Raw genomic sequence first — 16,487 nt, forward strand, 5'->3', positions numbered from 1 at the left:
GGGAATTTAAAAAGGATGTCAGCATTGTGAATGCGTGAAACCAGTTGGGGCATGGTGAATGGGGAGGAACTTGATTCGTGTGATATCTTGTGCGCTCATCATCACCTAGGGAGATTTTTGGTGTGATGAGCGGAGATATTTGCATTGCAAGGATTGCAAGAAGGCCAAGGAGTTGATCATGAAGGGGGGAAATTCGATAAGTATGATTGCGGGCAAAGAGAGTCTTTGAGATTATCAACTTCACAATTCCATGATTTTATGAGAGACGGACATTCCCAACCCAAGTTTGACATAAGAGATGTGCATGAAGATGGACGTGTTGTAATAGATTCGTGGATTCAATCATATGTGAAAATTTGAAAATTTGAGAGATCACATCTGGAATACCAAACATTTTTTACACATGAATTCACATCGAGCACAATCATGTAGATAGATGGATTGTGCGTGAGAAACTGGATTTGATTTGGCTTTGGGGGCTTACCAGAGTTGCAAGGTCCTGACATAACCATCAATAGACATTGAAGTGCCTCGACTCCCTGGCACGTCCCGAAACTTTCCATAATTGTATAATCACATTTTGAAGCATGAACTGGATCATGCATGGCTTGAGGGTGGTTGTTGTTGCTGATTTCAAAACTGCTCTCAGGATGGCAGCCATCTCTGTCACAGGTTGCACCAGATTTTTCAACTTCAACAAGCTGACTTGAAGAGTTGTCTTCATGCAAGAGAAGAGATGATGAGGAATGGGAAGTACACTCTGTGATTAGACTATTTTCATCATGGACAACCTCACTGCCTTGTGTCAATTGAGGAGATAGCTCATCGGATGAAGAAGCAAGAGAACATGGAGTATCTCTGATGCATGTGGATGCATTGTGAATGGTAGGACACATGGGAAAGTGAGGTGAAGAGGAAGTTTCGATATGAATGTCTTCTTTGACCGGAGCACATTCTAGATCTGAGTTAGAGTCTTCATGAGAAAATGAAAGATCACATGATGTGCTTGGGCATTCATCATGACATATGGAAGCATGGGAGTGATGACTACCCAATATTGGGGGTTGATCGAAATAATTAATTGTATAGGATGTTCCATTAAGATTAAGAAATTGATAATCATTCAAGAATGGAAGCTCATTGTTTTGATGCGTACAATTTTGAAACAGAGAGGGAAGATTGATAGTGTCCTCACCTTTCTACTCCTCTGCTTATGTAATGTGACTTCCTTGCGTTTGATCGCAATTTGAGCCAACAGTTGGAGAATCAAGAGAATGCGAACAACTAGATGGTGAAGTGGATTGATCAAGCGAGTCATGATACAAGAAGTCACGGACTGTAGATGATGGAGGATGGAAGAGATGTAGATTAGATTCGAGACTTGAGTTATGAATAGTGACATCCACTTGCAAAATGGATGAGTGAGTCTTCGTTGTAGGTTTCCTGAGCCATTTTGGAATTTCCTCCATAGAAGCGAGAGACAGGTGAGAAGATGGGATCGGGACATGCTGCACATATTTCTCAACTTTGCAATCACTGCAAGGGGGAACCCACATGGGGACCGGAAAAGGAGGAGGATAAGGAACAAATGGGGTCTTGGGCTCCTTTGCAATTTGAGGTGCCTCATGACCCACAAGAGTTGGGGAGGAAGGGAAATCAGGAGGTTCACCCTATTGAGAACTATGAACCAAGCACTTAAACTCTTCTCTCAAGAAGTCAAAGTTCATAAGTTTTTCAGGAATTTCGCAATAGAGGTGAAGGAAGCGATCAACAAACTCCTCAACTAATTCATCGGGCTCCATACTTAAATGGTAGATTTTTTCACGAAAATCCTGGTGGTTATACTCATCGAACGTTTTAATCATCATTTCAGCAAGCTGACCAAATGAATCGATAAAAGCAAAGGGTAATGTGTAACACTAGTGTTGAGCATGACCTTCAAATATGAGGGTGAGTAATACAATCCAAACATCTTCGTACTCTATCTTGTGGCTTAGGCAAAAGTTTATAACTTGGCGCACACACACACGAAAAGATGGTTCACCCTCACCATTGAACTTTAATTTGGACAAGTCATGGATAACTTCTGCGGGGATGGTACATTCGAATTTTATAAAAAGAAATCCCGGGGTTATTGTTGAGTCTTGAAAATGTCATTCATTTCCATTACACTTTCACTATTATGTCCATTATATCACCTCCATTTCACCTCCATTTCACTACTATGTCACCACATTCATCCCACTTTCATTATCATTGGGCCACATTTATGTTTTTCCAATCTTTATTAATTCTAAGCCTTTTAAGTGAATTTGTGGTTAAAAATTAGAAAATAATGTGCATATGCTTATACCTAACAAGTGGGTTGAGATTGTTGACATGTGTAGGTTAAAATGAGGCTTCTAGAAGACCCTTATGTGGCACTCTAAGGCCAAATTCGAATTTGAGTGGAAAGAATCATGGGATCATGAAGATATGTGTCACATCTCCTAATTATATTGTAACTCTAAGAAGACGTGTCTTATCAGTTCCTATTTTGATTAGGACTCTAGAGGTAGAGGGAGAGATTCATGGACTCTCATTAATGAGATGGCTTCTCATCTTTTTGTATAAATAGGAGATCTCTCTCCTTCATTTCTTAGTCTTAGCTTGTTATTTCGTAAGCTTGTTAGCTTGTGAGATGGCTTTAGAAAGCTTTAGCGAACTTTGTTGTACTTTGTAATTTTGAAGAATTTGAATAAAGCTTTGATGTTCTCAACATGGAAGGAGATGTGAAGTAGATGTCATGGAGCATATTAGAATGTAAGGTAGAGTAGATTTCATTTTGTAATTTTGCTTTGATTTCATTATGTCATTTGATTGCTTTCAAGTTTGATAGATTAGATTTTCCATTCATGCAATTTTATTCATGTAAGTATGTTCAACCAGTTGATTGTAGATTAGTTTTTCTTTACATGTTTTTGCATCAAATAGTGACATGAGATTTTCCTCTCTGCTGACTTTGTTTTTTTTAACTTTTCAGTTTCAGTTATGCTTTGATTTTAGTCTTATTTATTTGCTTTGTCAGTTAGTTTAGATATCAAATTCCTCATATCATTGACAATTATCTCTGAAAGCCATAGCTAGACTAACTGGCGAGGAATCAGATTATGAATGTTGTGATTTGATTTTAGTTTTACTTTTCTGCAATTAGATATCAGATTGCTCATGTCATTGAAGATTATCTCCGAAATCCATAGCTATACTAACTGGCGAGGAATCGGATTATGAATGTTGTGATTTGATTTTAATTTTACTTTTTTGCAATTAGATATCAGATTGCTCATGTCATTGACGATTATCTCCGAAAGCCATAGCTAGACTGAGTGACGAGGAATCAAATTATGAATGTTGTGATTTGATTTTAGTTTTACTTTTCTGCAATTAGATATCAGATTGCTCATGTCATTGACGATTATCTCCGAAAGCCATAGCTAGACTAACTGGCGAGGAATCGAACTATGAATGATGTGATTTGATTTTACTTTTATTAGTTTGCAGTTTTTGATTTGTTTGAGTGCAATAGCTTAACTTTTATTTCCGTATTTAGACAAGCAGTAGAGACAGTGATTTCATGATCAGTATTTCATCTTTTGTTTGATTGAAGTAGCTGCATATTTACACTTTTGTTTAAGTACTAATTCCATCAATAACATGTTTTGAGATCTTTTGAAGTGCTAAGTTTTGGAAGTTACCATTAGGGACATAAACCTTGTCTTGAAATCTACATCCATACTTGATCTTTAAAAGTATTCTTGAGACCTTAGAATAGGATTTCATTTGCATTAGACACTTTAGGAGATCAACAAAAACAAAACCCCAAAACAAAATAAAATCTATAAAACAACGAAGTAAGAAAAAGGTTAACTAAGCACATATGGTGCACCACACTTCATCAATTTACGATACCCGGATTGATAATTTATGTAGAGCAATTTAAGACGTTAAATTGACTAGACATTTTGGCGTCGTTGCGGGGAAGTGTAATTAGGAGACCTTATTTCTTACATCTAAAAAAATTTAATAATTCTTGAGTATGCTCTCCTCCTGCACTTTGTGTGATCTGGAGGATCAGAAAAAGGATTGTTATGTAAAAAAAATAATAATAGTTCTTGAATATGCTCTCCTCTTGCATTTTGTGTGATCTGGAGGATCAGAAAAAGAATTGTTATGTTAAAAAAAAAGGAGACAAAATAAACTTCATCATTTCAATTGATTCAAAAAAAAAAATGAAACCCAACTGCTTTGATAGGTTCAGCTGTCCAAGATTGACTGGTTATCGTTTGTAGTAGTCCTCAAAACATTGTATCCTGTTTTAATAAGGTTTTGCAACTTAGTTGCGGAATGTAGCCCGATTCCGCAGCTAGTTGTGAATTCTGCAGGTGATTTCAAGGTTTAATAGGTTACAGGCATCCAATGAAGAAACCGACCACATGGGCATCTCCAGAATTGTCCTGACATGGATCTTATCTTAGTCACCAAGCTCAGATTGATCAAAAAATCAGCTTAAGACCTCAGTCAAAGTCCTGTTTTTAGCATGTTTTCCTTGAAGTTTTTGCTGCCTGAAATTGAAAATCATTAATCCTTCTTATAAAATTTCACAATTTCAGAGAGAAAAAATAAATAAATAAAATAAAATAAAAATCTATGGTTATCCTCAATTCTAGCTTCCATTGTGGCTTCAATAGAAATCTGCATCCCTGTTTGAAGCTTTGGTCTTAAAACAAACCTGCAAAAATCATATAAGAAAAATCAACCTGCAATATAAACAATTCTCCCATCTTTTTGCAGCTTGAAATATCTTCTTTTTTTTGGCCTCAACCTCAAATTTGACAGTTGTATTCTGAGCTGTGAAGAGCAAAAGCAATCAGATCATCACCTTCAAAGCTTCTGTCAAACATGCACAAAAATCAGCTGCAAGATTTATTGCAAATAAGCCAATTCTAAGAAACAACGGCAGAAGAAATGATTTCACTGCAAATAACGTAAAAGGGCTATATCAAAGAAGAAATTTACAAACTGCATTGCCTGTTTAGACCGTACAAATGTTGCCCAATATGCATATGGATTAGTTGCAATAAGCCGACAGCTGAATGTTTTGGGCTTGATAGATGTGCCAGAAATTGATTTGGATAGTAGTTTAGCTGAAGCTCTAGACAATGGGTGATACAATATGGTTGTTCTACTATTCATAATAACAACAAATGATTCAAACATATGCAGCAGAAGAAATTCATTTCACAGCCGAATGCAGCAATTCAAAAAAAACGTAAAACAGAGAAAAACGTCAAACTTCAAATGCACGATTTGGCTAAACAGAGGCGAATTTGGAAAAAATAAAACATGAGTTTTTTTGCCAGTAGGATCAATTAGATAACCTAGAAACCGTTTTAAGAAATTTGTGGTGGTTTGAGAGAATTTCTCGATTCTCTGAAGCCTCTTTTTGCCTGCCGCGTGAGAAAAAACAGTGGTTTTTTTAAACAGTTGCGGCTATATTTCGATTTCTTTGAGAAATCCACTCAGATCTGATTTCCTTGGCCGCCATATCATCCACCGTGTCACTGAATATGTGAGAAAAAAATATTTTTTATTAAATGAACAAAGAACAGTTTAAACACGACATGCTTTGGTTGTTTGAAGAAACACGTCTTTCGCCACCCGTCTAATCTTGTTCCACTACTTCCTGTTTGACAGTAAGATGATCAAATACGGCACTTCTCCAAGCACCCATCTAACAGCTATTCCTATGACTTAGCATTTTACTTGCTAAAATATCGGCACAGGTGTTGATACTCATGGATTTTGTCTCCATTGACAAGTTCTATGTACGTGTTTAACTTTTTATGATGTGCTTGGCAGTCTGACCATACTTTCAGCCAAAAACTCTGCAATAACACAACCTCTGTCAACCCGTAATCCCATGAAAAACGTTGATCAAGCTCATCTTTATCAAACTGCGCTTATAGTGAGGGTAGATTATATGCTCTGGTTTTAAGTAATTTGAGTAAATCAATAATTAGCATATGGCTAAATCCGGTTTCTAGAATTCCTTTAATCAGCAGCCTTGAGAACTATGCCTTGGAACCAATGGATCTTGCTATTGATCATACAGAAGTAGGAGGATTGCATGCTAAATTTCAAAACGGATGATTGGTTGTCTTTTAGCTGCGAAAAGCAGCCTGATTCCACAGCTAACTGGCAATTCCGCAACCATTTTATTACTTTTGTAGGTTACAGGTGTTGAGAGACAAAACGAGCCACATGGGTAGCTAGGAAAATGTCAGTACATGGATGGTGTCCTATTCATTTGATCAAATTCGATGAAAAAGATCCCAGTCAAAGGGAAGTCAAGTTGTGTGTTATCACTAAGTCGCCACATGTCAAGAAAAAAATAATAATTTGAATCAATGAAATGAATAAGTTATTTGCTCACTTTTTTGAAGGTATTGATTAATTTTGGACTGATGATGAAAGATGAATGGCTAACTTTTTATTCAAGATTTTTAGCTACAGAAACCGTCGACATTCTGCAGCTAAAGTCCAATTCCGCAGCTAAAAAACCTCATTGTTCAAATCAGCCTAACTTTCTCATACAAAATCAGATTTTGATGATTCAAGTATTGTTGGAAAGATCTCAACAAGATCTACATAATGAGAAATCCATCATTAGAGTTTGAAATGGCAAATAATGAAATAAATCGCTGAAAAGAAGCAACATCAACTTGAGGCACTAATTCCAAATCAGGTATAAATTCTTTTGATTTTTCCTTTGAGAACTTGTTTCATTAATACAAATTCTTAGTTTTGTGTGTAAATATCATAACTAGAGAGATTGGCCATCTCTCTCCTTTGATAATCTTACATTCCATTGTAGAAGAAGTATTATTTTTTATGCAGGTTCCAAGAGGAAGGACAAATGACTACAAGAGAATGGTGTCTCTCTAAGAGACCAATTTGTTTCATAAGAGGATGATCAGCAACAAAGAGGAAATATGTTGATGCAAAATCAAATCCAAACACTTGAAAAACTTTCAGATACTATTGTCTCCATCACATCCATACTTCATAATAAACCATTCACCTCATTTCACTCCATACTTTCCATTTACATTCACATACACTTTCCATCTCTTTTTGTCCATTCATAACCCACAAATAAAAGCAAGAGGCTCATTCACATGCTTATTGCCCATTGTCATTTCTACTCTCCATCGTCATCTTCCATTTTCATCTTCCATTTCTTATCATTTTCATTTCACAAATAAGCCCTGCTTCAATGCAAATTATTGAGTCCATAGTCCTTTGAGTCTAAGTTCTTTGTAAAAACACCTTGAGGCTTGCATGCCTTAATGGCAAGTTCTCATGTTGACAAACAATATGAATACATTAATGTCCCTTGTTCGTCAGATCTTCTAGGTGACTCGACATCGGCAAAATCATTCGTACCTAGCAAGATGTGTGTGTGCATCTTGACTCTCATTGTCATCAATGGTGACAGAGTTCTCGTGTTGACTAGTGGCATCCATTAATGGCCACTAAGTCAACAATTTCCTACTATGTCCAACATCAGAACATCTTTTCACATAGTAGGAATTGTGCCAATGAGTTTTGAAGACATCAAGACTATTATTTTCAGCGTTTTGGAGCAGATTCAGCAAGTTTTAGTAGAAGCAATAAAAAGTCATCTTATCTCTTTATCCATGACTCCTCTTGTTCAACCACTTGAAGAAGAATATGATCAGAATTTTGCAGCCACCACACATACAACTCATCCATTCCAAAAGGTAAGTTAAGGTACGTCATTTTCTAACTTTTGACCATAGAATTCCATAAAAAGCTAGAATGATAATTGTTGGAAAAACATTTCTCTTCCTAATTTCATAAAATTGTCAATACCATCAGTTGGGGGGATACATTCATCTTCATATTTTGCCATGTCCATATCATACTCAGGAGCCCACATACTTCCAACATATATTAACTATTACATTGTTATTATTAGCATACAGTGGCTTTTCAAAAAAGTGCTTAAAGGATAAATTGGATACAAACAAAATTATGGTTGTCACATAAGAACCAACCATCATGCAATCCAATAAAGATATACTTTGCAACAATAATCAAAATATCATTATGCAAAGTTCAATGATCAAAATAGAATGCAACAACAACAACAACAACAACAAAAATTGTTGTAACAAGAACCAACCATGTTGCAATTCAAGTAAAACACTTTGCAAAAATATGAAGTTATCAAATGATATCATGCAAAGTTAAGCCAAAGCTCAAGGATCAAAAGAGTTAATGTAATATATATTGCATGAGGAGATGCAATAGCTTCAGTTGGGGGGTATGTTGAGTCTTGAAAATGTCATTCATTTCCATTACACTTTCACTATTATGTCCATTATATCACCTCCATTTCACTACTATGTCACCATATTCATCCCACTTTCATTATCATTGGGGCACATTTATGTTTTTCCAATCTTTATTAATTCTAAGCCTTTTAAGTGAATTTGTGGTTAAAAATTAGAAAATAATGTGCATATGCTTATACCTAACAAGTGGGTTGAGATTGTTGACATGTGTAGGTTAAAATGAGGCTTCTAGAAGACCCTTATGTCGCACTCTAAGGCCAAATTCGAATTTGAGTGGAAAGAATCATGGGATCATAAGGATATGTGTCACATCTCCTAATTGTATTGTAACTCTAAGAAGACATGTGTCTTATCAGTTCCTATTTTGATTAGGACTCTAGAGGTAAAGGGAGAGATTCATGGACTCTCATTAATGAGATGGCTTCTCATATTTTTGTATAAATAGGAGATCTCTCTCCTTCATTTGTTAGTCTTAGCTTGTTAGTTCTTAAGCTTGTTAGCTTGTGAGATGGCTTTAGAAAGCTTTAGAGAACTTTGTTGTACTTTGTAATTTTGAAGAATTTGAATAAAGCTTTGATGTTCTCAACATGGAAGGAGATGTGAAGTAGATGTCATGGAGCATATTAGAATGTAAGGTAGAGTAGATTTCATTTTGTAATTTTGCTTTGATTTCATTATGTCATTTGATTGCTTTCAAGTTTGATAGATTAGATTTTCCATTCATGCAATTTTATTCATGTAAGTATGTTCAACCAGTTGATTGTAGATTAGTTTTTCTTTACATGTTTTTGCATCAAATAGTGACATGAGATTTTCCTCTCTGCTGACTTTGTTTTTTTAACTTTTCAGTTTCAGTTATGCTTTGATTTTAGTCTTATTTATTTGCTTTGTCAGTTAGTTTAGATATCAAATTCCTCATATCATTGACGATTATCTCTGAAAGCCATAGCTAGACTAACTGGCGAGGAATCAGATTATGAATGTTGTGATTTGATTTTAGTTTTACTTTTCTGCAATTAGATATCAGATTGCTCATGTCATTAAAGATTATCTCTTAAAGCCATAGCTAGACTAACTGGAGAGGAATCGGATTATGAATGTTGTGATTTGATTTTAGTTTTAATTTTCTACAATTAGATATCATATTGCTCATGTCATTGACGATTATCTCTGAAAGCCATAGCTAGACTAACTGGCGAGGAATCGAACTATGAATGATGTGATTTGATTTTAATTTTATTAGTTTGCAGTTTTTGATTTGTTTGAGTGCAATAGCTTAACTTTTATTTCCGTATTTAGACAAGCAGCAGAGACAGTGATTTCATGATCAATTTTCATCTTTTGTTTGATTGAAGTAGCTGCATCTTTACACTTTTGTTTAAGTACTAATTCCATCAATAACATGTTTTGAGATCTTTTGAAGTGCTAAGTTTTGGAAGTTACCATTAGGGACATAAACCTTGTCTTGAAATCTACATCCATACTTGACCTTTAAAAGTATTCTTAAGACCTTAGAATAGGATTTCCATTTGCATTAGACATTTTAGGAGATAAACAAAAACAAAACCCCAAAACAAAATAAAATCTATAAAACAACGAAGTAAGAAAAAAGTTAACTAAGAACATATGGTGCACCACACTTCATCAATTTACAATACCCGAATTGATAATTTATATAGAGAAATTTAAGACGTTAAATTGACTAGACAGTTATGATGTCAGGAAGAGCCATTTTTAAATAAGAGATTCAAACAGACTCTACGGGCACAGCCTGTCATCTGCCCTCCTTATAGTGCCATTTTGTTGATGGTGCTGGACTTTCCAATAAAGGGAATCTCCCCAATGTGAAGTCCCAACTAGACCTCACACCGTTTGGTGTAGGATTCCCATCCGGTACGATGGCCTGATTGCGATTATCTTAGAGATTTTCTTTAGCTCTTGTTGTTCAGCACATGAGAGTGTTATGCTTGTATCTTCAAAAAGAGAGGTAAGTATTCCCAGTGAGTGTGTAATGTAACTTGTTTCTGGGTTCTCTTATTGTAAAGGATAGGGTAAAAGTGAGCCTCTAGATGAGAGGTAGTAGTACCACCCAGGGAGATACACACACGAAACAACAAGGTCTTACCAGCATCCAATGGAGTAGTCGACAACGGATGCAACATTCGTTAAAACCAAAGCACAAGGGAAAACACGTACACCATCCAACAGAGTAGTCCATACGGAGGTGACAGTCATTATAACCAAGAAAAACAAGAATGGTCTGTCTAATGTCCTCCAGAGTAGTCCACACAAACAAGACAACAGTGATAAACAATACAACACATCTTCAACAATGTAAGTACTAAAATAACCAAAGTAGTTCAACTATCTTAGTACAGGTTAAGCAAACATGCATTACAAATGTTTAAAGAGTAGTCTTACAAACATCTACAAAACATGCGTGAAAATGTGTTGGCTTGAACATGCTTCTGAATTAAGAAAAAGTCCCAATACACATATGTATACCATACATCACTAATCCCAGTAGTGGGACATTAGAGCCACGCCTCGCTCCTCAAGGAACATACTGCAAATTTGCAAAGCTATGTGGGAGGATCCAAGGTGAAAAGTCCTTTCTCATACAATGGGAGGGGTATATATAACCAAGGGTGATACTTGACCTTTGTGACTCTTGGACTACCCTCGTGACTGTTCAAATTCCCATGACTTTTCAATTGACACGACTCTTCAACTTTTGTGTGCATGCATTGGACTTCACTTTACATTACATTCAGTTACAACTAATATGGTCCATTATGGTGACGTGGCTGAGACAACTAGTGTGTTATGAAACCAGCTCAAGAAAAGATAGAAAAGATAAATCCATGCCTTAGAATTCAGCCTCTTCGAGGGGGCAACCTCCTTTACATTACATAAATGAACAATTCTTTGATGATTCAAATGACAAAACCTCCTTTCTATATATAGGAGTCTAAGGAGTCACAATATAATAATAATATAAAGCCACAAAAATAACAATAGAGGGATTCTAGGGGGCACAGAAATAACAATATGGGGGTAATAGGGGCACAACAATATAAATAAGGGGTATAACTATAATAGTAATGGGGTAATCACTAGTATTATAGGGACCCAACATGCCCCTCTCCTTCAAAAAAGTGTTGTCCTCAACGCTTGAGTAATTCTGGATATTTCTGCATAAAATTCTCATCCTCCCATGTGGAATCTTCAGCGGATAAGTTCTTCCACTTGATAAGATACTCTGAAATTGATCGATTTCGTAGTTGTCGAGTTCTTGTTTCTGTGACTGCTTCCGGTTCCAATATAATTTTTCCTTCCTCGTCAAGTTCTGGCAATATTGTTTGAATTGGGAGCTTGTCGCCTATAACCTTCTTTAAACATGAAACATGGAAAACTGGGTGCAATCGAGAAGCTGCAGGAAGCTCCAATTTGTATGCCATAGTACCAATCTTTTGCAACACCTTGTACGGACCATAATACTTTGGTGATAATTTATTATCCTTCTTAGCTTGCTTTAGGGACATTTGCTTATATGGTTGTACCGTAGGAATACCCAATCACCTACATCAAAACTTCTTTCACTGCGATGTTGATCTGCCTGTTGTTTCATTCTATTTTGTGCCAACACGAGGTTATCCTTTAAGAGTTGGAGGACTTGTTGTTGATGTTCGATGTGATGTTCCACTGCCTGAACCTTAGAATTTTCTCTTAAATATGATGTGATGGATGGTGGTTGATACCCATAAAGTGCCATAAATGGGGTCATTTTTGTTGTTGTATGGAAGGAAGTGTTATACCACCATTCAGCCAGAGGCAACCATTTGACCCATTGTGTCTGTTTATCAGATACAAAGCAACGAAGATATCCTTCCAAACATTTGTTTACTATCTCAGTTTGCCCATCAGATTGAGGATGATAAGATGAGCTATGAGCTAACTGAGTACCAAGACAAGAAAATAATTCTGTCCAAAAATTTCCAGTGAAAATGGGATCTCTGTCACTTACAATAATCTTTGGGTTTCCATGTAGCTTTTGAATTGTTTCCATAAATGCAGTAGAAACTGTACTGGCTTTAATGGATGTGATAATGCACAAAAGTGTGCATACTTGGTAAGTCTGTCAACTACCACCATGATGACACTCTTTCCCTCAGACTTGGGTAAACCTGTGATAAAATCCATTGAAACCTCCTCCCAACGTTGGCTTGGAATGGATAAAGGTTGTAATAGACCCAGTGTCTTAATTGTTTCAACTTTATTTTGTTGGCAAACCAAACATTCCGCCACAAATTTTGAATATCTGATTTAAGGCCATCCCAAAAAATTCCTTCTTAACCCTGTGGTAAGTTTTTAAAAATCCTGAGTGCCCTCCTAAGGGAGAAGTGTGCAATTCCATAAGAATCTTTTGTTTTAGCTGGGAATTCTTACAGAGGTATAAGCGATCTTTGTACCATAACGAATCATTTTTCCAGCTAAATGTATCAGAAGTACTGGAAACTTGTTGTAGCTTTCGAATAAGTGCCCACACTTCTTCGTCATTCTTCCATTCCTCCCTTGCTTCATTTATCCAATCTGGTTGGATAATAGAAATGGCACACAACAATGCTTCCACATCCTCATCCTTTCTTGAGAGTGCATCTGCCACCACATTTTGCTTCCCTTTTTTGTAGATGATTTCAAAGTCATAACCCAACATCTTTGTGACCCACTTTTGTTGCTCTTCAGAGGATAATCTTTGTTCTAAAAAGTATTTAAGGCTATCATGATCCGTTTTTACCTTGAAGTGTCTTCCCATTAGGTAGGGTCGCCATTTCTTAAGTGCATGGAGTATTGCCAACATTTCCTTCTCATAAATAGCTTTGCTTAAAAACTTTCCCTTGATTGGACGACTTTCAAAAGCAATGGGTCTTTCATCTTGCATTAGAACAGCACCAATTCCATTTCCTGAAGCATCACATTCCACAATAAAGGTTTTTGTGAAGTCCGATGTAGCTAAGACCAGTGCTTGGCACATTGCCTCTTTAAGATGTTCAAAGGCCTTTGTTGCTTCCGGAGTCCATGAAAATGAATCTTTCTTCAATAATGTTGTTAGAGGTGCTGCTATTCTCCCATAATTCTTAACAAACTTGCGATAATACCCTGTCAACCCAAGAAATCCTCGCAGATGCTTTATGGATGTGGGGATTTTCCATTCCTTAATGGCTTTAATTTTGCTAGGGTCTACCTTAACTCCTTCATGAGATACAATATGACCCAAATATTCCACCTCCTGGACTCCAAAGAAACATTTGGATCTTTTTGCATATAATTGTTTCTCCTCCAATAGTTGTAGCACCCTGTCAACATGTTCAACATGATCCTTCCAAGACTTGCTGTAGATTAGTATATCATCAAAAAATACTAACACAAATTTTCTAAGGAATGGTTTGAAAATTGAATTCATCAAACCTTGAAATGTTGAAGGTGCATTGGTAAGGCCAAAAGGCATGACCAAAAATTCATAATGACCCTCATGAGTTCTAAATGTCGTTTTCAGGATGTCTTCAATCTTCATTCTGATTTGATGATATCCTGAACGAAGATCCAACTTGGTGAAGTAAATTGATCCATGCAATTCATCCAGTAATTCATCAATGACAGGAATGGGGAACTTATCTTTAATAGTGAGCTTGTTGAGCTCCCTATAATTCGGACACATGCGCCATGATCCATCCTTCTTGTGCACCAATACTACTGGAGCTGAGAAAGAACTTTGACTCGGTTGAATTATACCAGCCTCTAGCATTTCTGCAACCATACGTTCAATTTCACTTTTTTGGACATAGGGATATCTGTACGGCCTGATGTTTGGAGGAACACTTCCTGGAATCAGATGAATAGCATGATCATGATCACGCATAGGTGGGAGACCTTTGGGAGTCTCAAATACCTTGGAATGATTGTCCAGGACTTTTTGGAGATCTGGAGAAATAGATGATTCCAATGTGGAAACATCTAGCGAACATAATTGTGCAATTACACCTCTTTGCTCCTTTTTTAGAAGCTTTGTCATGCCATTAGAGCTGATTATCTTTCCTGGTTTCCCTGCAATACCCCTTAATTCAACTTCCTTTCCTTCCGTAGAAAATTTGATGAAAAGTTCTTGAAAATTAAAAGCTATTGTACCCAAGGATTGTAGCCATTGGACTCCTAGTACAACATCAGCACCTCCCATTGGAATGGAAAGCATTGGGCTAGTCAATACATATTCTCCCATGGATAGCTTGATATTATGGCACTTTCCAGAGCAATTTATTGTTCCTCCATTTGCAATCATCACTTGACACTCTGGTGCTGGATATAGGAAGCAATTCAATTCTTTTGCTACCCTACAATGAATAAAATTGTGGGTGCTTCCTGAATCAATCAACACTATTACCTTTTTCTTCTTGATTTGTCCTTCTATCTTGATGGTTTGAGGAGTGGTAATTCCCGCCAATGCATTACAAGATATGGTCGGATTTATTTGTTCTTCATCTAGGCTTTGTTCCTGGAATATATCCTCTTCTTTTGACCTTTCTTGCTCCTTTTCTTCTTCTTCTTCACAATCTATGTAGAATAATTTCTTCTCAGCACACTTATGACCTTTTGTGTATTTGCTATCACAATTGTAACAAAGCCCTTTTGCTCTTTTTTCTTCCAATTTTTGTGGTGTCAACCTTGTAGTTTGTGGAAGACTAGGGGCAACAACACTTCCGTCTTTATAGTTGTGAGTGGTATGCTTCCTAGTTGCCATAATTTTGCTTTCCATTTTTCTTGCTAACCTGAATGCCTTCTCTAATGAATCAAGTTCCCAAAGGCGAACATCATGTTGGATATTATCCTTTAAAGACCCTATGAACACATCAATCCTATGCTCCTCTAGAATATATTTTACCCTTATGTTCAATTTTTGGAACTCCTCAATGTGCTCCATTATTGAACCCTTTTGTTTGAGACTTATCAATTGGCTAAAAAAAGTGTTGCTTTTTGTATCCTCATAATGTGCTATCAATTCTTCCGTAAAAATTGCCCAAGTGATAAATTGTTTACGAGAACAAATCCATTGATACCATACAAACTGATTTGGTTCCAAATATACAGTTGCCATACGTACCTTTTGTGCGTTTTGCACATTATTGAGATCGAAGAATTGCTCCATCTGTAATATCCATGTGGCGGGATCCTTGCCATCAAACTTCCTCATATCGATTTTTGGAATATGGTGATTCTTCGATCCAACATTAACGTCTATGGAATCATGATTAACATTTCTTTTGTTCTCATCATGAGTTTCCTTTACTACCTTTTCACCATTAGTAAGTATTTCTTGTAGAAAATTTGTCAAATCTATCTTCAAATCTGCCATGCCTGTATTCAAATTTGTGTTCAAATCTATCTTCAAATTGTCCATCTTAGCTTCCATGCCATTTATCTTAGCATCTGTTAACTTTTGTGAGCGTGACATTTGTTGCACTTGTTCTTGTAATTTTGATATATCATGTAGCATTTCTTCCTCTTCTTCATGAGTCATGTTAGAGCTTTCAGGTTCCTTACTAGGTGTTTGCATTTTCTTTCCTCGGGACATCAGTTACCGATAATAATGCTCTACTATGCCCTTTGAATTCCTTCAAAATAAATTTTCAAACCAAGCTTAAGCAAAAATTTAAAAAAATCTACACACCTTTTTTCACTTTGTAGGAGCTCGATATTGCCTCTGATGTATCTATGTACTTTCCAATCATCTAGTTCTAAATTTGTGACCTGTAGTAGCTCTCTGTGTCCTCTTTCCAATGCCACCAGTCTAATCCAAATTGGATTCTCCAAGAAAGAGTTATGCACAATCTCCCAAGATGACTTGATTATAGACCTTTCCAGAAGAGTGAAGTTGTATGAAGTGCCACGTGTACAATTTTCAATATTTGGTTCTGAAAAAGATATACAAGAAACTACAGTCCATCCTCTTTCTGTACCTTCTTACGAAATTTCAATCTGATTCCCAGAGAGAAAGTTATGACAATTTTCCCC

Source organism: Pinus tabuliformis, chromosome 3_1 (assembly GCF_031772625.1).
Source record: "Pinus tabuliformis cultivar Carrire ecotype Pingquan chromosome 3_1, CPIR1, whole genome shotgun sequence".
Lineage (NCBI taxonomy): Eukaryota > Viridiplantae > Streptophyta > Pinopsida > Pinales > Pinaceae > Pinus > Pinus tabuliformis.